Here is a 27,816-nt window from a genome sequence, read left to right on the forward strand (position 1 = left end):
TTCGCTTCTGTAGAAGGACCATCATCATATCCATTTCCTTTGTTAGGAGCTTTAGATTTACAGTCCCTTTTGTGGTGCCCTTCCTTTCTGCATTTCCAGCGCACCACCTTTACAGCTTTTCCTGGAGATTTAGATCTCCCACTCGATGAATTATTTTTGTTTCTGTTCTGGGACCATCCTCATACAGACGAGGCATCAACATTCTAGCTCTCCATATTTTTCAGTCTCATCTCCTCTGTTAGCAAGGATGAGACTATTTCATCAAAATGCAAGGCAGTTGCATTGCTACCTATTGTAATAACTAGAATATCTCACAAATCTGGTAGAGAACACAACAAACTGATGCACTTATCTTCATCTAAAATTTTAATATCAATAGATAATAACTAACTTACCACGGTATTAAATGCATTCATATTCTTTGTCACCGAGTCTCCATCTTTCATCCTCAAGTTATACAACTTTTTCCAGAGGAACAGTTTATTCACTAGAGACTTAGATTGGTACAAAGTCCCTAACGTGTCCCACAAAGCCTTCGTCGTAGCTTCCCCTGATACATTTAGCAATACTGAATCTGAGACACACAATCATATTGTGCTCTTTGCCTTCTGATCCAACTTCTTCCATTCTTCATCAGAAACTCCCGTTGGTTTAGTACCCGGATCTACTATGATCCATTGATCTTTGTCCACCAACAGATCCTCCATCTTGAGTTTCCACAACTCAAAACTCTGAGCATTAAATTTCTCGATCTCTATCTTTCCACTACTCGCCATCTTCTTTCACCACCAGAATTGATCCCACAGATCTCCCACTGAACAGGGTCTACCACAGGCCCGAGGGAAACCCCTCAGCAACAACGGCGTCTCGTTGAAGCTAAAAGAGCTCTAATAGAAAATGTAGGTTTTAACACCGTACAGAAATTACATGGATACGACTTCTAAGAACATAAAATAAACAATGCGAGAGCATAACACATAAAACACATATACACAAAGATTTTCCCCTAGATCCCAAAACTAGGACTACCAGCTGGATTTTTCATTTTGTTCCTTTCAAGGTTAGAATACATATTTATGCATGCCGAAGAATCCAGTACCATGGCCTGAAAACCATCGTGTCCAAAACCATGGAATGAAAACCATCACATCCAAAACCATGTACGAAAACCATGCACAAAACCACAAGTAGGTTTGCCCTACCTAATATACGGTCCAAAAAGAATTTCCTCGGCGCGCTACCCCGAACCTCGCAGAGGGGGGCTACTCGTTCCCCCCTCTAACCCCCCAGACAACTATGTAGGCTAGTCATGGAAATAATATAACACAACCCAACAATCGATACTTCGAATTATGAAGTATTTATACAAAAATAATTTACAAAATATCCCAAACTTTATTGGGAATTAATCTAGGAGAAAGAAATATCTTCATGCAAGAAGATAGAGATAGATATTGAACTGTTGTTTGTTGTCCCTATTTATTAGGCTATGCTGTCTTTAATCTTTGATATTTTCCCTTTTACTCTCTTCTTCGTTGTTTAGTCTTCATGCTGGATGTTCTATTCAATCTAACCTTTCAACTGATACACTTTCATATGGCTGGCCTGTCATTATCCTTTTACTGTGATTTTCAATCTTACTATACAGTTTTAAATTTTCACCATGTCTTTCTATAGTAAGTCATTTAATTTCTCCCATGTTCCAGCATCTGGTAATTGGATATTTATCATCTTCCTGTAAATCTCATCTACCTCCATGTACCTGGTAAAAGTAGGCTTATTCACAAAAAGTTGTTTTACCTCATGTTGGAGGTAAAACAAATTCTCAAAAGTTTATTATAGGACCTTTCCAGTAGGCATCCCCTTCATAGTTGAAGTATTTACTTGATATCTGACCACTTCTATGATTTTTCTATTGTAGTCCTCCTGTGGCATTAACTTGTAATTTATTACCAAGGGATTGGGCATGCCCTTTTGCCTCAAAACTTCAAACTTAACCATGAATATGTTTATAGCTAGTTGCATGGTTTGGCACTTATCTTCAAGGTTTAACATTAAATTCCTCTTGGTGAGGACCCCTTTTACTTCCAGTATTATACCTTTTCTATCAGGTATCTCTAATTCCTGCAATTCATACTTATTTTTGGAGTTGAGGAAGTGAATGATCCTTGCATCTTCCTTTGGTATGTATCTCAGTTCAGATTTTACTCCCTTTATGGCTTCTCTAGCCTCTTTTATGAAGTCAATCTATTCAAAAATTACTTGGATGGATGACAAAATATCATTGACAGAATCAATGATATTGGCCCACAATTTTTACTTAGCCTATCCAAGGGGTTCCTTTAAATTCAATTCCTTCTCCAAGTTTTTTATTCTTTCATTCATCCTCATTGATTTATGCACTTCTTCTTTGTGAATAATATGTGTAATCTTATAGTCAGTCTCTAGGCTTGTCACCTTTTCCTTGAGCTTGTTCATTTATGTGGTCTGAATGGACATGTCTTCCATTGCCTTGACCAATTGGCTAGCCTCATCACATGTTGGCCCTATTGTTGTTGACCCTATTACTAATGTAGACGTTGTAGAAGTTGGTAGTGTTGTAGCCATTGGAGCAGTAGGTGCTAAGGATGCTACCGGAGTGGAAGGTACTGTAGTAGTAATTGTTGGGATAACAATGGCAGGGGCAATCTCCAGACTAGCTTATTTTACCTACACCAAGCTATCCGACTCCTTTTCCATTTCCTTCAATTGATCATTCAATTATAAAACCAGGTCCTTCATCTCTTCCTGATGTGTTTGGCTCTCCAGGACCTCTTTTTTCTGTGGGTGCTCCGAATGAGGAAATTTTAATTGTTTTTTAAGAGTTGTAATGTCCTCATTCTTCTTCTTGATCAACTTCTCAACAGCTTTGATGTCATTGGGATCATGTCCCAACTCAATTACCAAGTCCTCGAATGACTTGATCCTATTGTCCTTGGCGTGTGAGGAGGCATTTTCCAATTTATATTTGGTTGTCATGTTATCCAAGGAGCTTTGTAGGTTATGTGTAGCCATGTCATTTCCTGTCAAGGTGGAGTAGATCATCTCCCCTACCCACTTGTGGAATTCTATCTGGACAATGGGACGAACATCCCTGCCTAACACCTCAAAGTCTATTTTTCTGTATTCAGCTGATGCCTTTGGCCATTGGAAATTTGGCTTCATGAAGGACACTTTCATTTTCCCTGCTTTGATGTCAAAATCTGACATCAGCCTACTATGATTAGCTGGTGTGTTCTTGAAGTATTGGGAATATGTTTCAGCGTTCAACTTCTCATTTCTCAGCTTGATCTCCTTGTATCTGTCCTTAATATCTTTTTCCTTATCTGCTGGACTGGTTGAAGGAGAAACCTCAACACTGAGCTGTCTCTCAATCAGTTGAGTGTTAGATGTTGATGGTTGTTTTGTTTCCCCTTAAGTAGCTATGCCTTTGCTTATTTCCACCATTATATCAGTGTCAGTGATTTCCACTGATTCAATGGTTTCTTCCTATTCAGTTATAGGATTGAGCTTGGGCCTTTTCCTGAGCTCAAAATGCTCATCTATGGTCTCCATAGTAGAACTGGAACCCTCCTCCCTGTTTCTCTTTGGGTTTCTCTCCTCATTTGCTGGGGTCTATAAACAGGAGGAATATTCATGGGTTCCCCTAGTTCTGGAACCTACAGGAAATAAGTTTCATCAATTTGTTTCTGTACATCAATCAATGTATTTTCTACATCCACTATTATGCTATCCATGTCAATTAATGTGTTTTCCAACCATTCTGATTGGTTGGTAAACCTCTCAATATCCAGTCTAGAATGGTGGATGAAAGGTCGCAATTTGACCTTGATTTTTAACTTATTTATGACCCCATGAAGGTCATATTGCCACATAAAGTTGTTCCTGAATTTCATTTCCTGCAACATCTTGTCAACCTATGGTCCAGCCTCTCTGTTATTACAAATGAAGGGGCCCAATTGATTTTTCGTTTTAAATTGGATTTTCTTCCTAGTTGCTAGGAAGTTGACTTCATCAGAATTGATGGTCTGCCAAAAATATTCCAGTGTAAATATCCTCATAGGGAGGTATTTGGGTAGTTTTTAAGGGGCAAGTTGGCATCCATAAATTATAATCTCTGTGTGGTTCTAGTATAGATACTAGTCCCCCACCTTACTATTCTTGGCCAACTAAAACACCCTTTTGATTTCTTGGCTGATTTTGGGCTGAGGGCTACTGGTTAGCATGTTCATGACTGAATGGAAAAATGAATCAATGAAATCCGTATAGGTGAATGTAGTGAAGTATTTATGGATCAAGGGTCTCCAATAAATAACTGACCTTGGATTCCCTTTGGTATCCAACATTTAGATGCTGTGAGAGAATTTGTCTGAATGATAATATAAAAGCATATGAAATAACATAGAGGAGTACTTGAAAACTCTCTCAGTTGGTAGTCTTGTGAACTATTCATGCATTATATCTACAATGAACTAAGCATAGTTGTAAATGACAGCAGGAGACTTTCCTGGACTAAAGATGGAAAGAAAGGCCAGGACAACCTCATCCACATGCTCATATGAGGTATATCCTAGGATGCAAGAGAGAATCGTAACAATATGTCTGCCTCTCTTTGGAAAAATGGTGGCAGCATAAGGGGGACTATCTCTGGGAGTATGGCGGTCCTCTATAATGAAATTCTAGAATATTTGGGCTATTTTGGCCAGGTCTAACTTGACATATAGGTCCAACAAGTCAGCAATATATAGTAGGGTCTCATTAGGCCTTGGCTGGACCTGTAGGCTTGGTTGATAGATTCTGCAGTGATGGTAAATAACAATTGTTGGTTAGCAGTGATAATCGCTCTTTGGCTAGGGTTGTAGGAAGAATGAATGAAATGGATGATGTTTGGGAAAGGGTCTACTTCTAGAAACAAATTTTTGGGTAAATTAGATTCCTAAAGGTGGATTTCATCATTCTGGTTTAGGAATCTATCCTTACTCCAGCAGTGGAGCTTTAGAAGGTAAGTTGGGGAAGCAGTATCCTTTATTTGAAAATCTTTGTCTGCTAATGCTAGGTGGTCGATGTCCAGGTGAGGGGTTGACAAAGGTCTCACATCCAAAGAGGTCTTGGAAGCCATGATTGAGTTTATGGATATGAATTAGGTGTGTAGTGGTTGTAGAAGTGAGGTTTGGAAGCCTTGGAATAGTGGGATGGTAGTTACAGTCTGTAAAAGGAGGGTTTGGGGTATATAAGGTAATTTCTCTTCAATTTAGGAAAGTTTATTAATTTATTTCAATTAATTAAGCTTTCAATTTGACTGTACATTTTCAAATTGAGAGGCCCATTCTGGTTTTTCTCAAGAATACTTGGAATTTGGTGGTCTAGCTTGCAAACTAGGTTCAATGGTGAATGCGGAGGGTACAATAGCTTGAACTATCACCTGTTTGCTTGAATTAGGTGTCCAGAGCTTTTTCAGACAGCAGATAGTGGTCAATTTGGTTGTAGAGGTTTAGGGTGTCACAGAATGGCTTGAGTAGCAGTTATAGTGACAACGAGCGAAAGGATTAAATTGGGGCTTTTTCGACCTTTTAACGGGTAATGGTCACATTTTGGCGCGGAAACTATAAATGAAAAGTGGGCAATTTTTGGTGAGGGTGGGGAGGTGGTTTTCTGGGCCATCACACCACTTTTAGAGGGCAGGTGGTATTTTTTGCTAGCACGTGATCTAGCTAAGGGCCGCCACGTAGCAGAATAACGCCCAGGCAAAACCGTGAATCTTGCATGCTCTCTGGCTGCTCTCGGTTAGAGAGTGAACCCGTGCGATATGGATGTGCATTGTCAGATCTGGGGGTAGGATATCGGATGTTTTTCACGTGGTTAAGATGTATGGAGGGAATTGAGAAAGGGATTTGCAGGGCCGGGGTTTTAATCACAAATAATAGTAATTAATTAGTAAATAAGGTAGGGATTAGATATAAGCAACGGGTTTAATAAAGTGGGACCAAAGTTTATGTGGCGAGGTTTTTTAACTCCACCGAGGGTTGGTGGGTTAAAAGGGTTTGTTAGGGAAATATGAAGCGATGAGTTAATTAAACAATGCAGGGGGATAAAAACTTGGGATAAGGGGGTTTTATGGGTTTTTGAAGGGAAAATAGGGAAATTAATAAGGGGGGAAATTAATATTTGCAATGGGGAATGGGTGTCACACTAGGGAAAGGTGGTTATGGGTAGGGAAATTATTTTCAAAGGGTAATTACTAGGGAAATGTGTGAAACCAAGGGGTAAGGGTCAAAATGAGGGCAAAAGGGGACTTATAAATGATAAAGGATATAATGGGGAAATTAGCAAATAAGCATGTGGGCGCATAGGGAAATCAAGGGAAATTATTTAAACCAACTTGTGAACATCTTTCCTTTCTCATAAATGCTTCTACACCTGAAACATAGGATTAAGCATGATAAATGTGCTTTTGACTCAGCAACCTTGTACATTTGCAACCATTCTTCTGCCTACCCTTTATTTATCCTAGCATTTTTTCTTCACTTTATTGGGTGCATTTGAGCTTGCTGACCCTTTATTTCATTTTCTTTTGACAAACAAACTATCTAATTCTAACCTTATAACTTCCAATGGCTCAGATTAAGCTGATGAGTTCATTTGTATTCTCTACCTAACAACTGATCCACCAAGGTTAAACAGTTTGGCTAGATCTTTATTCTCTATCTATCAACATAAAATTTAAAGCATGAATAAGTCAAGATTAAGCTATTTGACCATCATGGATTGTGGTATTTGTGAAAAGCTGTACACAACCTTATTTTTCATAAAAATGTAAAAAGTAGTGGCATTTGAATTTGCACACTTTCATGATCTGTTTTATTTCTTTTTGGGGTTCATATTTTTCACTTTTTTTATCTTTTTCTTTCTTTTTGTCCTTTGATTATTCTTTTAGGACATACCCTCTTTACAATTTTAAATTTTTAATATGAAAACATTTTGCAGAAAGAAAAAGTATGTACAATATTACAAGACTAACCATAGTTAATTCAAAATTATGAATCCCATTATTATAGAACCCTAACATAATCAACTATAATAGTCAGATCACTATAACTAGTACACATAACTAAACTCAGAACACTGCATCAACAACCAGAACCACCTGCAACCTCAAAAATAATATGTCATAATGTATATTCTACTTCGAAGAGGGCAACATGTGTGTATACACTACTTTTTGGAACCAAACCTACATATACCTCTAAAGATAATGAATCATAAATATTTTGAACCAAAAACTATACCAACCAAATACGTTATGAAGATCTACTATCATATTACAAAGTTCTAAATAGATTGCAGCAAAGATCACCCTTCTTACTCAATCAATCAACTAGCAAGACTCAATCTCCTTATACAATCAGCTTAACCTCATATCTAATGAAGGCATTATTGACAAACAATAGTAAAATAGTAGCACTCATTACATAGATTAGTCATTTCTGAACAACAAGCCCTTCTAACTACGCTACTTGGAAGTGCTGAGTCCGCCTGTATGCGCACCTTCACCAAGGAGAACCTGCGTATAGATCTGCAAATAATGACCTATAACTTTAGAGCTTTTCAAGACTTCAGATATACCCAAATCATAGCAATTAAAGGATAAAATATGTGTTAGAACTCATATCTAGCCTATCCATTATCATATCATACAATGATAAGTCATTTCATGTCTCATGATCCTGATCCATCACTACTGCATAATTGTTTTAGATCTATTAGATCTCATCCATCATCAAGCACTCAGGTGCATACTTAGTTCAAATCAAGCAAAGCATCAATAACCCATAACATGCATATTTTCTTTTGATCTAACTCTTCATAAGATTTGCATCACTTTCACCTCCTCACACTTTGACCTTCACCTCCATATATAGTTTTAACCTTTTTCAATACCTTAGGTCAATACCATAGTTATTCTAATGGTATTCTTGGATAGGATCGATATTCTTTTCCGCACTCATTACTATGGGTCAATAACATGGTAGGAACCCCTGCTAGTCTTTAACCTTAATTTTCCATCCGATACACACTTTTCTTTCAGTGAAACTGCGTGCATACGTATACATGCCTTTTATTTATCTCACCCATGTGCATATGCTACTTTAACTAGGTTAAACAACATATACAACTTAAAACCTTCTCTCTCCTCAATTTCTTGATTCTGATCTATAATTCTTTGTCCCATCATAATGTTCTTCTGAGCCATTACGAGGTTACCTTTGAATTTACACGTTACAATGAGAGTTACCATCATAAATGACTTTATCATTTCTTAACTGACCTGTGAGTACATCTAGTTATCATATATGTGGGATGCCATCACTTTATCATTTATGAACTGATTCCTCTGAACACTCCTGTATTTTGTCACTTATGTAAACACAACTGCCATGCATTCTGTCACATCATGTTTATACCTTTATCAAGCAGTGCATTCATCAAATAGGTTGTCATCAAGGACAACTCATTAGGTAGGTTTCTGTCAAGGAAAACACCTAATTCATAATACCAACAATTTCCTGTATCAAGCTTTTGATTCTTATATGTAAACCTTTGACCCATTATTCTGTTCCACCATTTTGTCACCTCTAATCTGACCTGTAGATTCATCTATTAGCATATACTTTTTCTGTTACAAGTGAGTTTCCATCAAGGAAAACACATGCATCATAATTCCAACAATCTCCCCCTTTGGACATGATGGCAACCACCCTAGTGTTTAGTCACCACAACCTATAAATAACATCAAGACAAACACCAATCATCAAACTACTCTTGATACACCAAGCTACTCTCCCCCTTTGATATCAAAGGAAAAGGTCTGACCAATGTTAAATGAAGACTTGCATATCTAAACTGCTGAATATGAACATTGATTATGCTTCCCCTAGGAACATTCTAAATTCTCTAATCAAACTCCCCCTTAGTACATGCTAAGATGTATTATAATGTCCATTCTCCCCCTGAGCACATGCAAAGTATCTAGAAATATTTTTTAAGAAAATAACATGACTTTATAAATCAATTATGTGATTATGACCTTCCTATCACCAATGACTCATACATACATCAATCTCCCAACCAAGTTGGGATACATCTTGGACTTATCCACCCAAACAAGTGGGATTACATATTTGACATGATCTCAAAATTCCATAGATGAATGAATATGAAAATTATTACATCATAGGTCTTTTCATGACCTTTACATCAAGTGATATACATGACATTTATAACAAATACCATATACCTAAACAATATCATGATAGTTATCAGTAACTATCATACACCATATATGATATGGACCATAAACATCTGTCAAAAGAATCAAGAGTAACACCCTGTATATTTCAATCATCAATTCTCAAGATAAGACAATGTAACTTTAATATCATCAACTTGTGACTAAGTTGACACATATAGATATCAACTCATCCTCTGGACCTTATTAAGACAATTTTTCTCTTTTTTTTTTTGTTAGAAAAATCCTTCATCTATAGCCTTCCATGAATCAAGTAAGCATATGTCATATCTCCAAGCAGTAATACAAAACCATTCACATCATATCATATATGCGTGAAACCACCATAGTCATCATCCATGACCATAACATCATCATCATAGAAAGAACTACATGATATTTCCAGAGGAACCTGCAATATATCAACCATGTATCATCAATAGGGAGTTTTCTAACATCCCACATCTGATGATCATCAACCATGATAATCAACATATGTGAGTATCGAACCTATCATCATAAAGTAAGAAGTCGTGATCATTATGTTACTAATTAAGCCATGTCTCAAATATCCATGTCTTCAAATATCTATCTCTTCATGAAACCTACAATAACACCATTCCCTTGGCCAATCAACAATATTTACCAATATGCAACTTATGTAATCATCCATGTATCAAACTTAGAGATAAAAATATTTATCTAGATTCTCGTTAATGTGAAAGGAAAACCATGAGCTCACAATCATTTTGGAAAACATTCTTGATACCATCAAGTGCAACAATCTTCAACCATGTGAGAGCCAAGAAGTATAGGAATCCTCATCCATAAATTCACCATAGTAAATTTATGCATCTTCGAAGGCATGATGGTAGTAGTATAATAGAAATGAGTTACACTTAACATCATCAAATAATGAAGATGTGTACTCAATATTTGTTATTCTCCTTGAACTTATGAAGATGACAATGTAAGAAACATAATTATATGCATCATCAAAAGAGTAATCCACAAATATGATCAGAAGCATAAAAACAACTAAGTGGATCAAGCAAAGTATCATATGTGATTTCATCATAGGCAATTCATGACCTCAACATAGCATGATACATAATTTAAACACTTCAACAACATAAACATCCTCACCATTGATAAGAACCATTATGTACCAAAGACTTCTAAACATAATGCCAACAATGCATTATTATAAGCATAACATATTCTCCCCATGAACCTGTGCCAACTGTTCACTGTCAGATATGATTATTGCATATATCAGTAAGAATCATCAAGGCATCATCATCAAATAGTTATACATCAAGCCATGATGGTCAAAAGAACTTCTAAATAGCATCCACAGACTGTAATCATCAATTGTCAAAACAGAAAAGACAATTGATAATTGACTTAACCATATCAGACCCCTTTTCTAAGTCTATCCCACTTATTCTTCATCAAGCAACATATATGCAATTGTGCAGTTTCGAACTTGCATATATAAGCAACTTGTCTTCATAAGATCTATGTATGATAATTGGAATACTGAAATTTAATACTTTTACTTCACCTTGAGTTTGTTCTCACTGTACCTAGTCCTAGAACTTTTGTTGAAACACAAGTTCCAAGAATATTAATGGTAGAATTGTCCTCAGACACGTAATTTTATTAATAAGAAAAATAAATTACATCTGGAATTTTGCAAGAGTTTATGCCCAAACAACAAAACACTCTTGCAATGAGCTATTTATAAGCTCAATGTCTTAACTACCTCTAATTATGGATCACTTATAAAATAACAAGTGTCCATTTACAATAAAAGTTATTTAAACAACTTACTAACAATTCTCCTAAATCAGAGCCTAAGATACGACACATTGTAGATTCATATCTTTTTACAACAATATTCTTATTCTAAATGTCTACAGTTAATAATTAAATATTCTAGATTAATAATTATTTTTATCTAACTTTATAACCTATGATAATATTTTTTTTTGGATCATCTAACATTCCCCACTATGATCCAGAGATACATTGCAACAGATACCAAGTTCATCCTTGAACTTAGTAAATTTTATTCTGCCAAGAGGTTTCGTGAAAATGTCGGAGATCTGATCTTCTGAAGGACAATAAATTGCCTTGAGGACATCCTTGGCAATGAGAGATCTTATATGATGATACTTTGGGTACACATGCTTTGTCTTTGAATGAAAAACTGGGTTCTTGGCAAGCTTAATGGTTGACTGGTTGTCAATGAATAATGACATAGCTTTTGCCTGAGAAATGCACATGTCTTGCAAAATTCTACGCAACCAAACAATTTCACATGCTGCTTCCCATGCTGAAATGTACCTTGCTTCTGCTGAAGAAGTGGCCACTGTAGCTTGTTTCTTACAACTCCAAGACACTGTTGTTGACCCCATGCTCGTTAAATAAATTGATTTTGATGCTCGACCATCAATACTTCCAGCAAAGTCAGCATCTGAAAAACCACCAAGTACAAAGTTTTTAGTATTTTGTAAAGAAGACCAAAATCTTTTGTTCCTTGGATATATCGAAGAACTCTTTTCGCTACATTCCAGTGGCTATCTCATGGTTCTTGTGTAAAACATGAAAGAATACTGACTGCATAAGATAGATCAGGGCCAGTGTTTGTCAAATAAATCAAGCTGCCAGTCAACTGTCTATAAGTAGTGCTGTCCACCATTTCCTCCTCTTCAAATTTTGAAAGTTTCAATTTTATCTCCATGGGGGTAAGAACGGGCTTGCAATCCTGCATTCCAAATAATTGAAGAACCTCTACTGCATACTTCCTCTGAGAAATGAAAATATGGTGCGGACATTGGAAGACTTCAACTCCAAGAGAGTAGTGAAGTAATCCCAAATCTGTCATCTTAAAACCTGCATGTAACTCCGTTTTCACTTGTGCAATATCATCATCATCATTTCCAGTAATGATCAAATCATCTACATGTTGGGTGCATATAAGGTGTATTTTAGAATTCCTAATTGCCTCACATTAATTATCAACCTGGGTAAGTCTTTTTGTTTCAAGAGTGTACACAATATGTGCAAGTGATGGAAATCGTTATATCTATAGAGAGTAATGCTTTAAGATAACTTATCAATTTCAATAAAAGAGTAAACAGATCAAACCATAAATCTCAAGCTTGTAACTTCAAGGAAAGTAACCTATCTAAGCATCAAAACTCAGTCTTGATTAAAACCAAAACTCAATCTTAATCAAGAGATTCTAATTGCGATAACATCAACTGAGTGCGCCGTAGCAATAACATACCTCTTTCAGCTGAATGTAAAAAATTGCATAGAAATAAAGAACCTGATCTAATCAATAACAATCTATCCTTTAATTAACAAGAAATGATTCTTATCTAATAATTAATTCAATCCACGACATAAATGAATGAAATTAATTGATAGAATTAAGAATTAATGAAATGAATACACAAACTCCACACTGATGAAAGTAAATCGATCGTAAAGCTGTAAAACAAAATAATTAAACTTGCAGTAAAGGAAAATTAAAAGTATAAAACAGGAAATAGCAGTGAAATCCACCAGTGACAGGGCCCAAGATGCCACTAAATACTGCTTAACTACTTTAGAATATCACGATTGAACAACAACTCAAATTATGTATTAATCATCAAATTCAAATGTCATTACAATGCGATGTGTTCTTAAAAATCACACTTTGTATCTTAAAATTACAACCAAAGTAAATAGGTGAGAAGTTTCATCCTCTCTATTCTCTCTCCTATTCTCCAATTCTCCCCATATTATCCTCCTCTTTTTGATCTCTGTTTTCATTTAAATACATAGAGAGGAAAGGGAAGTTACAAAAAAGCTGATTACAAAATGATTTCCATTACAAATTTGGATTATACAAAACAAATTGATCAACAAGATCATATCTTCAAGATCTTTACATCAAAATTAACTAGGAACAAGTCAAATTTGGTATTGTCACTGAAAGAATTTGGAAAACGGCCGCAACAGCAACTCTGAGAAAATTGTCTTTGAAGAACCTTTTGTTTCTCTTAATAAAGACCGAATTTTGGAAAACTGCTTATGGGACACTAATTCGGTCCATTGTAGAAAAAACCCATGTTTCGGATTTTCCAGGTTCTCCTTCATTTGTCCTAAATGTCCAATGCAAAACCATCACTTCTTATTGCAGCCAATTTCCGAGTTGGAATATTTAATTGTGAGTTGGAGATCAAATTTGCAATCTGGAAAAGATATTGGAGGCTAAAATTATGACTGATATTACAACAAATCCATTAGTAAACGATCATTGGTAAAATCATGCATAATAATCATCAATTTATTAAAAATAAAGGAGAAAAATAGTATTTATCTATAAGATCATAAATAATTATAAAATGGAATTACATGATAAATTATGATAAATGACGTGATAAAGAACGGTAGAAATGGGTGAAATAGGCATTAAAAAGTGATAATAATAATGCAAATTAGTGGCCCAACACTACATACATAACAAGAATCACCAGATATTTACCCTGTTGTCGCATATACAAAGTATCATCAGATTCACTTTGTTGAAAACCAACTTTCCTAAGGTATTCATCCATTTTTGCATACCAAGCTCAAGGAGCTTGTTTTAACCCATATAAAGCCTTGATCAATTTGCAGACTTTATGTTCCTACCCTTCAATTTCAAAACCTGGTGGTTGTGTCATACATACGTCTTCCTGTAAATCCCTGTTGAGGAAAGCACTTTTTACCTCCATTTGATGAACTTTCCAGCCTTTCTGAGCCGCATATGCAAGTGTTAATCGGATGGTGCTCCATTTAGTTGTAGGAGAAAAAGTTTCCTCATAATCAATGCCTTCCTGTTGTGCAAAACCTTTAGCCACAAGTCTTGCTTTATACTTTTCAAGTTCTCCATTTTGATTGTACTTAACTCTGTAAAGCCATTTACATCCTATGGGTTTAACATTTTGAGGACAATCAACAAGTTTCCAAGTGTTGTTATCAATTACTGCTCGATATTCTTCAATCATAGTCTATTTCCATTCTTTATGTTTTACTACTTCGTTGCATGTGGAAGGTTCAGTAAAATCATTTGCTATCAAGGCAAACTTTCCTTCACTTCTGTGTGACTTCCTTGTTCCTGTTTTATTCTGCTCATCAGGCCTTACATATTTCAAAAGTTGAACTGCCCATTTTGGTAGTTGATGCTAACTTGTTTGAGATTCTGAAAAGTTGCCATCACTGTAAAGAGGATCAATGTAAATTGATTTTTGTCGATCAATTGAAGATTTTGGAGGTGGAGAATCACTGTCAGAAGAACTGCTGCTGCTTGGAGATGTGGATGAACTGCTTGAATATCCAGATGCTATTGTTCAAGTAGATGGACTGGATGAATCATCTTCATATGAAAGAAAATCAAGTTCATACCAATTTGGTGAATTTGGTTCACTTTGCATATTTCCTTTTCTTTGACTACCATTAGTTTCTAGCTTTTGAAGAAGACTTTCTATTTCTTCAACACTCTTACTCTTTGTTTCATCAAAAATTACATCCTTGCTCACAATAAATTTACCATTGGTCAAAAGATGGTACCCTTTCTTCTCATCAAAATATCCAATCATTGTGCATTTCAAACTTAGTGAGTCAAGCTTAGTTCTTTCTTCTTTCGAAACTAAGGCATAACATACTGGTCCAAAAACTCTAAGATGTTTAACTCGAGGTTTGAAACCAAACCAAGCTTCATAAGGTGTGATTCCATCTCAAGAAGTAGTTGGAGATCTGTTTCTTAAGTAGACAACTGTATAAATTGCTTCTGGCCAATATGTTGGACTTAACCTTTTGAAAGTTAACATGGATCTCGCCATTCCTAATAAGGTGTGATTCACTCTTTCTACTACTACATTTTGCTGTGGAGTGTAAACATTTGCAAGATGTCTTCTTATGCCATTATCACTGCAATAAGTTTTGAATTCATTTGAAGTGAATTCCCCCCCATTATCTGTCCTGAGAATGTCGATCTTTTCTTTGACTTCATTTTCAACAAGTTGGCAAAAGATTTTAAACTTTTCAAATGCTTCTGACTTTTGCTTCAAGAAATAAACCCAAGTCATTCTACTGAAATCATCAATGAATAGTAAGAAATATTTGCAACCACCTAATGAAGTTTGTGGTGGTCCACAAACATCGTTGTGAACTAGTTGTAGCAGCCTGTTTGCATGCCATGAACTTGTTGGAAAACTTTCTCGAATTTGTTTTCCATAAATGCAAGCTTCACATTTTGCATTTTCCTTTTTGAAAGTTGGAAGTCCCTTAACCATCCCTTATTTTTGCAACTGAGAAAGACTTTCAAAATTTAAATGTCCATATCTTACATGCCAAAATCTTGTAGGTGAAATTCCTGTAGTCACTGCCCCTGCAAAGTCAAAATACCTTGGAATAACTATCTGTTTCATCATTAAGAATTTTCCATCTTCATAACCTATCATCATAGTTTGCAAGCTCTGTTTAACTGAATTAATCTTAACGAAGCCATCTTCCATAATTACCTCATGTCTATCTTGTCGAATTGTGACTAAAGATAACAAATTCTTCTTAAAGGTTGGTACATACGATACATTTGAAATCATTTTCTCTCCAATTCTAGGGAGAGAAACTTTAACTGCACCTTTTCCATAAGGAGTATGTTTTGTATCATCTGCACGAAATATGGAATTAAGTTGGCAATCTTGCAAATTCCAAAAGAAGTCTCGTCGATAAGTCATGTGCTGAGTTGCTCCTGAATCCAAGATCCAAGCATCTTCATAATCACTTTTAAGATAGGAGGAAAGTTGTAATGTCAGTGAAGAAGTAAAGACATATTCTGAACCATCATCATCTTGATCATTTGCAAATTGTGTTGAGTGCTAATGAAACTTGGGTATTTTATCAATAGAAGTTTGACAATATTTAGCATAATGTCCAACTTTGTGACATCTTTGACACACAATTTGACTTATTTCTCTTCCTCTTCCTGGAGATTGTCCTCTGCCTCTTCTTTTACTTTTGTTTTGAGGTTTTCCTCTACCTTGATTATTTCCTCTTCCTTGACTGTTTCCTCTGCCTTGAAAATTACTCCTGCCTGAACTGTCGCCACTGTTAAAGTTTTTTCCTCTGCTTTCGCTTCGACCACGACTTTATACATTTTGTGCTGCTTGATTCTAATTGAAATTCCCTCTACCTTTTCTTCTAGAACTGTTAGTTGATGATTTACTAGTGTTGGCCTCTGTGAAAAAGGCATCTTCACCAACTTTCCTTTTCTTCCCAAAGGTTTTATCATGTTGGGTCAACATTTCGCAGAGCTCATCAAACTTTAGCTTCTATAACTTTCCAGTTAATTGTAGAGTTTCCAAAAATTTTGTGTAGGAAGAAGGAAGCCCATCAATTAAAATTGTGACCATAAAACTATCATCTACTGCTTAAAAACTAGCATTAATGATTTCCTACTTAATATTCTTAAGTATGAAGATGTATTCAAGGACATCACCTCCTTCAGTCAATTTTGTTGCAACAATTTTAATTGTAGATCAACTTTCTCTGATTCAGGCTGAGTATCAAAGAAGTCTTTAAAAATTCGCAAAGTAGACCATGCATTTGTAGCATTTTCTATATGGACATACATTTCATCATTAACAGAATATTTAATGAGAGCTAATGCTTTGGCATTCTTAAATTCACATTTTGCTAGTGCACTTGCATCCGTGGGTTTATTTGGCTTAATATCACCATCACATATATCATGCCAAAGTTGATTATAAATGAGAGTGCTTTCGATGAGGTGTTGCCATGTTTTGTAATATTTTGTGCCTTGAAGTTTTTTGGAATCAGAAAACAAATTAATCAACTTTGACATTGTAGTGTTCACTCTTCACACCAAGAATCAGGCTCAGAAAAAATATCAAGATGGGCAACACAACATGAAAAACACTACGCAAAAAAAAAACGATCTATCGGGGCTCGGCCTTGACCCTCGTATAGTCATTGAAATAGGAGAAAAATGACTGAGCTTTGCACCTCGCTCTAGTCAATTTCTCAAATATTTACAAGGTAACTTCCGAAATTTGACTTTTACAATGCTCTTGCAAACCCTGGTAAGAAAAATTGTCAGCCCCCCAAAGTAAAATTACTTTGAGTTACAATGTCACTCTTATCTCTCCAAAATAATAAATTTACAAATAGAATCTCCTTATTACTCTAAAAGTTACAAATAACCTTATTACTCCACAAATATTAAAAAATCCTTACCATTCCTATCACAATTCTTTCAAAAAAATACGACTAGAGCATTACTGAAAGTAACAAAGATTCCAAATCTGAATAAGAGTAAATTTTACTGTGAAAAGAAGCTGATCGCAATCTTAGCTGCTGCATCCACTGGATTTGTGACATTTTGAATGTTGAAAGCTGCCATAGCGGCTCGAACCGTCCACCACTACGGGAGGACAAAAAAATTATGTTTCTCTTCTGAGTAAATAGTGGTGTAAAAGCTCAGACAAAAACATCCACAGGGCATTAAAAAAATGGGCAAGAAAGACAGATGGATCTTGGTAGAACCATGAGCAGTGAAACCATGATCTAACAGTATCACAACAGTGGTACTCTTGTCGAATTAGAAATCAAGTTATTCAAATGTTCTCAATCCGGACCTCCTACTCGTAATTGAATGTCTACTATCCTCCAAAGTCAATGTGCTCAAACTCCTTGCCATTACAATGGAAAGAAAATGTGGGCATTGTTATCATCATTCAAAGGGAAAGATGCCAGTGAACTCCTATGCCTTTACATCTATAAAATCTACCATTACTTCCTAAAAATCTATCTCATCAATTAATAAAAAATGCAGTAATCAAGCACTTTCTGCCTCGACATCTATCTGTAATTGTTGAGGTACTGTTGTTTTAAACCATTTTTGTATTCTCTGGCACGTCCACCACATATGACTCGATCATCAACGTCCCATCTTTCTCCTCCGCATGGTAGACCTGACGTTATACAAAATGACGGTTTTCGAGAGTGAGCAAGTTGAAGAGCTTGTTGGCTATGGTCACAGATGGTTCTAATGATCTCTCTGTTGTGGCGTTGACTGTTATTGGGAGCCCGATTGCAGCTGGCAAAGGTGGATGAGATTCATACCAGGCATGGAGTTAAAAAACAACATGCACTCTCTCAATTGGTATGCAGGTTTCTTCCTATACAACAATTAAAGCCTACTTTTCCATACAAAAAACACTATGTGCATACATATGACTTAAGCCTGCATTCTCAAAAATATTTCTCTGAAAAGTGTGCATGTTTCATGTGCAAAACTCAAAATTAGGCTTGTTTTCTTAAAGCCACTGGAATTTAATACACAGATGTCCACTGGAATACGAAGAAAAAATAGTGGTAACAAAGGTTGGCTGCCAACCTCATTGTTGTAAATTTCGAGAAAAAATATATAATAACAAATTTCTATTTTTTTTAATTTTTTTTAATTTGAAATTAAACTCAAATTTATTTTCCCTTAAAAAAATGGACAATTTGCATACCAATTATTTGCTGGTCAATTGAATGCAGTTTTCCATGTCTTTGTTGAGCTGGGATATCCTCCTCACATTCACTGCAGCATTATTGGAGCTTTGATACCACAATAATGGCAGAAGTGTCCTCAAACACATAATTTTATTAATAAGAAATTAAATTACATCTGGAATTTTGCAAGAGTTTATGTTAGAAAATTATATATTACGGAGCAATGGAACACATAAAATATTGCAGAAATATAAACACAGAGAACACACAAAACAAGAGAGACACAGACATACGTGGTTCACTCTGCAGCTTGGCCACAAAGGTTTCTTCACGGCCATTTTCCATTGTGTGGAGGAAAAATCTCACATATTTGAAGGAGGCCCGTACTTCTTTAACTCCTCAGGTCTATAGCTTCGTGACTGGAAAGCTAGGTTTAACCCAGATAAGGAAGATTTTAGTTAGTCTCTAGTTTGGATACATATGTACTCCCTTCCTGTGGAGTACTGGAAAGAAGAAACGCTAGCGGACATCGGCAACAGATTAGGGGTTTTCATCAAAGTTGCTGAGGAAACCAAAACCTGCAGATACACCTCATACACCAGGATCTGTGTCCAGATGCACTTGACCAAAGCTCTTGTAGACTCGGTAAGTCTCTTTCATGATGATTTTGAATGGATCCAACCATTAGATTACGAGCATATCCCTTTTCGTTGTCGGAAATTCCATGAACATGGCCATCTCTTCCGAGATTGTCCTCTGAATACTCAGTCCAAATCCTCTACTAATGAATCTAGCAAAGACTCTAAAGGATTCATCAAAGTTCCAAATCGCCGGAGGCATGCAAAGAAAAATCCTGCAGTCCCAGAAAGCCCTAAAAAACCTGATTCCCAGAACAGATTCATTTTTCTCTCCTCTCTTGATCACTCAGAGAATCAAAGCTCTGATCCTCAAGAGATACCCTCCCTTCCCTCATCCTCCCAGTTTACCAACGCTTCTCGGCCATCCTCCGCATCCGATCCTTCTAGCCTACTAATCTCCCCTGACCCGGAAAAACCTGTTCCAGGTACTGGCTTACTTCCCCCTTCCTCGGAGAAATCTGTTCCAGAGTTTGGCCAACAGTCCTCTGCAATGGAGCTAGATGCAGCTCTAGCCCTCAGTCTGCATGACAATGCATCTATGGAAGATCAGAGTACCCCCACCATCATGGATGAGGATCCAGAGAATGTCAGTCTGGATGGTCTAGATATCCTCAAATTAGAAATAGCTTGCAAGCAGAAAGAATACAACTCAATACCCCCTTGGCAAATCGACAGGCTGGAAGGAGTTCTAATCAAAGCTCAGTGCAATAAAAGTCTTGGCATACAAGCAGGAAGCCCCTGGGATGGAAAAAAAATACTAAAAGAAACAAAGAAAAGAGGGCACAAAACAGACTTGCAAAGGACCATTATAGTAGGAGAAATACTTATGGAATCCGGGCGATTCCCTAAGTTGACAAAGTTCTACAAACCCAAACCCCACTGTCCCTCATGAAGCTTATCTCTTGGAATGTGAGAGGGCTCAATAGCCCCTCAAAACATAGAATGTTAAAAAACTTGATCCAGCAAGAAAAACCATCATTAGTTTTTCTTCAAGAAACGAAAAGTAATAATACTGCTATAGAAAGAATCCTCAATAAGGTCTGGTCAGGCAGCTGCTCAGTTTCAGTAGATGCCTCTAGGGCTTCCGGAGGATTAGCTATCTTGTGGAACCCGCAGGTTCTCACTCTACAAGACTTTCATGCCACCCATTTCCTCATCCAAGCGTCCTTCCATCTCATCGGCACAAACATCCATGGACATCTCTCAAATGTATATTTTCCGCAAAATTTACAGCAAAAATTAGAACTTTTGGATACTCTCACCATTCTCAATTCTAACAGGCAGTTCCCCCTCTGGATTGGTGGCGGCGATTTCAACATCATAACGACGATGGAGGAGAAACAAGGCGGCAGAACAAGGTTAGAAGGTGACAGCAGCGGTCTCAGAGAATTTATTCAAAGTAATCAATTAATGGATATTCAGACTTCCAATGGTGTATACACATGGACCAATAAGCGTAGGGGTACTCAGCATATCGCTTCCAGGCTAGATCGGTTCCTCATCTCGGACAATGCCATACACCTGGGAGGGGACTTTCATGCCTCCATATTGCCCCAAGGAGGATCAGATCACTGGCCCATTATGTTACAATGGTCACGGCCAGGTACAAGATGCAACAGACCTTTTCGATTTGAAGCCTTCTGGTTCTCAAATCCTAACTTCAAGACAGTGGTTAGTGAGGCATGGCAATCCTTCATCCCACCTGAAGGAGCCAAAATGTTCCAATTCCAACAAAAATTAAAAAACTTAAAACAAGTTCTCAAAGTTTGGAACCGCACTAAGTTTGGCAACATTTTTGAGAACTGCAAACGGCTGGAACAATAAATGAGCACACTACAACAGACTCTCATCTTGGAAGGTAGGACAGAAGAGCAGGCGCATCAAGAGCAGACCCTTTGGAATAAAATTGAAGCTTGCAGGCAGCAAGAGGAAATCCTATGGCGTCAAAAGTCCAGAATCCGGTGGCTCAAGGAGGGGGAGAAGAATACAAAATTCTTCCACAAATCCGCCATCCAAAGAAGAATGCACAACAACATTGCATTCATCAACAATCAACAAGGGGAAAGATTAGAAGCGCATGAAGATATGGAAAAGGAATTTAATGATCACTTTCAGGAAATTCTCAGGGAGCCTCCAGGAAGCAGAGATCAAGCAATCAGAACCATCATGCAGCACATTCCTAAAATCATAACAGAGGATCATAACAATAAACTGCTCCAGTCTCTTTCACTACAGGAGGTAGAAGCTGCGATGGCCCAACTCAAGGATGGCAAAGCACCTGGTCCTGATGGTTTTACTACTAATTTCTTTCACGAGTTTTGGGAGCTCATCAAGATAGAGGTATGGGAACTAGTGGAGGAATCAAGAACTATGCACTGGATTCTACCCTCCCTAAATGCCACTTTCTTAGCGCTAGTTCCAAAAGGGGATGAACCAAATACGCCCGACAAATACAGGCCGATAGCACTATGCAACGTCATCTACAAGCTTATCTCTAAAGTACTGGCGAACAGGCTCAAACCTCTCCTTCCTCTTCTCATCTCGCCGGAGCAGACTGGATACGTAGAAGGGCGGCAGATAATGGACGGCATCATTCTATCAAATGAAGTAATCCACTCTCTAAAGCTTTTGAAAAAACCAGGTATGATTCTAAAGCTGGATCTCTCTAAAGCTTTTGACAAACTCAGCTGGAATTATATTCATCAGATGTTATTGGCATTTGGTTTCAATTCCACTTGGACAAGATGGATCATGAATCTCATCTCCTCTCCCTGTTTCTCAGTCCTGCTCAATGGTTCCCCCTCATCACCCTTCCGCCCCTCCCGTGGTATTCGTCAAGGGGATCCCCTATCCCCCTTCCTTTTTGTCCTCATGGCAGAAGGGCTCAGTCATTTGCTCCACTCTGCCATCTCCTCTCAAGCTCTAAAAGGCATTTCTCTCCATGGTCTTCATCCCTTATCCCACCAATAGTTTGTAGACGATACCATGTTATTTGGCCATCCCTCCTCTCAAGAGGCTAAAGCCTTCAAACATCTGCTCTCTCTCTTCTCTGAAGCCTCTGGTACCTCCATCAATGCCTCTAAATCCCAACTCTTCTTTTTTAATACCCCTGCTACCACTCAAAGGAATATCGCTCGTATTATGGGATTCTCTACAGCAGCGCTTCCATCAAAATACCTAGGGGCTCCTTTGTTGGACTCGGCCATTAAGCACACTTCCTGGAGGACTCTTTTAGACAAATTGGAATCAAGGCTCTCGTCTTGGACTTTTCGCTCTCTCAATATGGCCGGCAGACTCATTTTGATCAAATCGGTTCTCCAGGCCATGCCACTGTATCTTTTTTCTATCCTGGCAGTGCCAAAATGGGTCCTCAAAGCAATCTGCAATCTTCAACAAAATTTTCTGTGGGGATCTTCTGGTCTCAACAGGAAATGGGCTCTTGTCAATTGGAAGGAGGTATGCCAGCCAAAATCAGAGGGCGGGCTCGGACTAAGGGATCCTCTCCAAAGCAACAACACAATGGGAGCTCGTATATGGTGGAATTGGATCTCCAAACCACATATACCCTGGGTGAGGCTATGGCAAGAAAAATAAGCCCCAGGAAGCCAATGGAGTGACCTCATCAGAATCAAAACTACAACCCCAGGCTCTTTGATATGGAATGCTGCAAAGCTTCATAGCGGCTTTATTCAAGAGCATAGTTTTTGGGAAATTCATTCAGGTACCACAACTAAGTTCTGGGAGGACTCTTGGCAACAACTCCCAAAACTAGCCGCTCTGTTCCACAAGCCAATATGGCAGGTTTCTATGCAGCAAGCAAATCTCACCCATGTTCATCAATTCTGGCAGCAGCAGACGCTCCAAGATTTTCATCTTTGGAAACCTGCTAGCTCCTGGCAAGCCGATTGGCGAGGGGAAACCTATACTGAAATCGATCAGGAGTTAAATCATAGAAGAATCAAATATTCAAACCAGCAGGATAAACTACGTTGGGGTCATACGCCAAGGCGAATGTTTACCACCAAGGAAGCTTACCAGCTTCGCTATTTAGCTTCCCAGACAGACAAGGATCAGATATGGGAAAGGGTCTGGCAATCAGGAATATGGCCCAAGGTTTCCACATTTCTATGGCTTTTAAGCAAGAGGCGCATCCTTACCTGGGACAATCTGCAAAAAAGAGGATTCATTGGCCCATTGAGATGCCCCAATTGCAATCTCAACTCTGAATCCATTAGGCATCTCATGGAGACTTGTCCTCTAGCAACTCAACTATGGGAGAGAATTGAACAATGCAATAGAAGATCGGAAGATCGGATGGGAGATATCACAGAAACCATCAGAAAATGGCCAAATCACCCTTTTCAAAGTCCGCAACTCAACTATGGGAGAGAATTGAACAATGCAATAGAAGATCGTATGGGAGATATCACAGAAACCATCAGAGTCTGCTTCTAAACTCTCTATGGAATCTAATCCCAAGCTTTCTCTATTGGATACTCTGGAAGGAAAGGAATAGCAGAATTTTTAACAACATCAGCAGGCCAATTGATACTCTGTGGCTTCTTCTGAAACAAAATCTCCAAGAAACTCTAGCCATCAGAAACTGGCAAGACACGGATCTACCAGAATCACCTCAGGAATGTCTCATCATGAAAGCCTGGAATCTGGACCTATCCTTTTTGGCCCATGTCAAAGCTCGTCCACCAACCAGTTCTGCCTCTCCTCTCACTTGGTCCCCTCCTGCAATCAACTCATACAAATTGAATTTTGATGGGGCAGCCAAGGGCAATCCCGGGCCGACGGGATTTGGGGGGGTCTTCAGGAACAACATGGGCGTAGTATTGCATATCTATTATGGAACCATTGGCAAAGACACCAACAACGCTGCTGAATTGGAAGGACTGTGGAAAGGGATTTGCATTGCAGATCAAAAAAACTTCTTCCCATTAGAGGTTGAGGGAGACTCCCTTATCCTAATAACAACAGCTACCAGAATACAAGCAGGTACTTCGGCAGCCAAGATAGCTTCTAGCTGGAGGCTGCTCAGCCGACTGGAACTTTTGGAGGAAAGGCTTCGGAATCCCCAAAGCATTACCTTCAAGCATGTTAGACGCACTGCCAACAAAGTAGCAGATAGACTGGCCAATCAAGGGGAAAACCACCAACTCCCTTATTTCTCAGGACCCCTTGAAGACTCAGATGATGAACAACTCAAACATGAATGCACTTCTCTGTTGCAACAGGACTACTCGCTCCCGGATGCGGGTGATTGACAGGTCACAAGGTATGTTGGAGGCGCAACGAATGGGCAGGTGTCAGCCCAAGTGTGCCACAGTTTACAGTTATGGGTTGGCGAGCTGGTATCGTACAAGTATATTTATGGCTGCATTAACTTCGTCCTACAGTCTCCTGGTTATCTGCGCTATGGCTCTCAATATGTTTGTCACTCCCGCAGCTTCGTCGCAGACCACTGTTGCCTTATGGGTTGCTACTCTGAGTGTTTCCCTGAGCCACTCTGTTAGTGAGCTTCTACTCGTCATTCCCTCGCTCGGCTCAAGAGCTTTCTCTATTCGCTTGGCTCTGGTTCCAGGTACTCACGGACTTGTTGGGGCTCCGTTTCCGCTTCTCTCTGGGCACTGGTTTCTTTGTCATTCCTCTCTGTGCATCCGCTCCTCGGTCAAGCCTCTGCATGTTATCATGCTGCGTGAAAGGCCCAGAATGGGGAGTAGGCGAGGCGGTTCCCGCGGTCGCGCCACCCATCAGCGGTCCACCCCCATCTTGGACCCTTCCTCGGATGCGTTGGAATCTGGTCGTAGCAATCATCCAGCCACCAGAAGTGGTAGAGGCAGGGGTCAAGGGCGAGTCAGGAATGATGAATGTGAGCATAATGCTCATCCCACTATCCATTACTGCATCCCGTGTTCTTTAGCAAACTCATCCTTCATAGTTTCGGTTACAATTGAAAAGTGTGAGAATGTCCGGGGTTCGGGAGCGGCCCATCCTGGGGTTCTTGCAGATCAGAGGACGATAAATCTGAATGATAACTAGCGCCAGGTCATGGGAGGCCTTTCTGTGGTGAATTTTGAAGCCAACGCAGGTCCAAGCGCGCCAGCAAGAGGAGATTCGTCAAGCTCATAGGTCCATCAGTCCGACTCTGAGAACTCACCTCAATTTGGGTGTAGGGTCATTGAGGAGCCATACACCTCAGAGGACGATTGATCCAGCCCGTGCCTCCGTTCTATGCAGTTTCTGAAGTAGGAGCTCGCCTCCTTTTGAGTCTCGATGTTAATGTATGTTTCAGGTCTCTGTCAGTTAATGCTTTGTTTATGTTTAGCGATGGATAGCTGTGGGTCAATTTTGAGTTTTATGGGAGTCAAAAACACTGTTGTAGGTCTTCTGCGTACTGAGGTCAAGCATCTTTTTGTAAAATGCCAACTTCATGGCAAGACTTTTCAAGGCAGCTGCCTTGCTGTAACACTTTTTGTATAAATAATAGGAGTAGACTGATTGAGAAAAAAAAAATCTATTTAAACAACTTACTAACAATTCTCCTAAATTAGAGCCTAAGATACGATGCATTTGTAGAGTCATATCTTTTTACAAGAATATTCTAATTCTAAATGTATACATTTAATAATTAAATATTCTAGATTAATAATTATTAATTTAAAATATTAAATTAATAATTATTTTATTCTAACTTTATAACGTATGATAATATTTTATTTTTGGATCATCTAACAAATGTCATTATCATGATGGTTCTTCATCAGAGACTCCATTTTACTCTTGCTTCCAGCCATGTGATGGGCATATCCACTATCACCTTTGTCTTTGAATGAGAAGAAAGAAAGATCACACCTTATCTAATCTTCCTTTTCTTGATTCTTGGTGAATTCATCTTTTCTAGATTTTCTGATATAAATTTTCTTATTTGATTTCTTACTGTATTGTCTACGATGATTCATAGACTTGTTCTTGCATTCTTTTGCTATATGCCCAAACTTGTTACAAGCATAACATCTTATATGTTTCATATTCCTTCTATAGAAATCAATGGCTTTGTGACCAAACATATTGCAAGAAGAGCAATATCCCTTAGAGTACCTAGAAGTTGATGATATTTCTATGAGACGATTATTAGCTTGAAACATTCTGCTTCTGCACCTAACTACAACATGTCCAAAATTATGACAAATAGAACATTTAACATTATTCATCAGAGGAAGGAATCGATTAACACTTCCATAGTTAGGAGTAAATGATTTTCTTTGAATATTTTATTTCCTTGGTTGTTGATGAGGTTGACCTATTATCTCCTTGTTGAGCATTTCGAATTTTGCATTAGAATTCCTTGCCTTAGTTTGTGAGCTAGATTCATCTTTAATAGTTTCATGAAAACCAAGACAAGATTTGATGGAAGGAGACACTTGACTACTACGAATATTATCCAAAATCTTAGTACTATCTCGAAATCGTAAAGGTTTATCCTTTTCTTCCAATTTACCTTTTAGGATATTTACCTCAACCTGGTATTTCTCTTCCTTTTCCAAATACTACTTCTTCATGATTTCTTCAACTTTTCTTCTTTCTTCCACTCATTGTCTTAATTTAAGAAGCTCATTTTCTTGTTCTTCAAATGCTTGAAGTAGTTCATCATTCTTCTTATTTAACATTGAAGATCTTCCCTTAGATATATGACTTAAGCTTCAAGACCTTCACAATAAATAGTTCTTTCTTTAAGTTCCTTGGTTGTTGTATCCTTTTCATTCACCTCATTTCTCAATGATTTCACTTCAACTTGCAGCCTTTGACATTGATCTTCCTTTTCTTTGTACTCCTTCCTTCTTTTGTTTCCTTCCACCACCTGAGTTTTTAATATGGTCACTTCTTATTTGTAGGTGCAATCCCTTTTGTCAAATAGATCTTATTTATCTCTAATTTATCGGTGAGCATTTCAACTTCTATCGTTATTAGATTTCTTTCACTTTCATCCATAAGAGAAAATTCAATTGTTTCACTGTCACATTCATTATATTCAGTATTGCATGAACATAGAAATGTATCACCATAGGACCAAAAATTAGTACCTAATAATTCTTTTTCTTATTCATCATCAAGCTGAAGTCATTCTGAATCTGAATAATTGCTTCCACCTAGTAACCAATTTTCTTTTCCACTATCACTGTTCCTTTGAGATGTCTTCTTCTTTTGAGGTTCTTTCTTATTTTTCTTCTTTCCCATTGTTACAACGAATCTCCTTCAAGTGATCATCCTTCTTCCAAA

Source organism: Pinus tabuliformis, chromosome J, assembly GCF_031772625.1.
Source record: "Pinus tabuliformis cultivar Carrire ecotype Pingquan chromosome J, CPIR1, whole genome shotgun sequence".
NCBI classification, from domain to species: Eukaryota; Viridiplantae; Streptophyta; class Pinopsida; order Pinales; family Pinaceae; genus Pinus; species Pinus tabuliformis.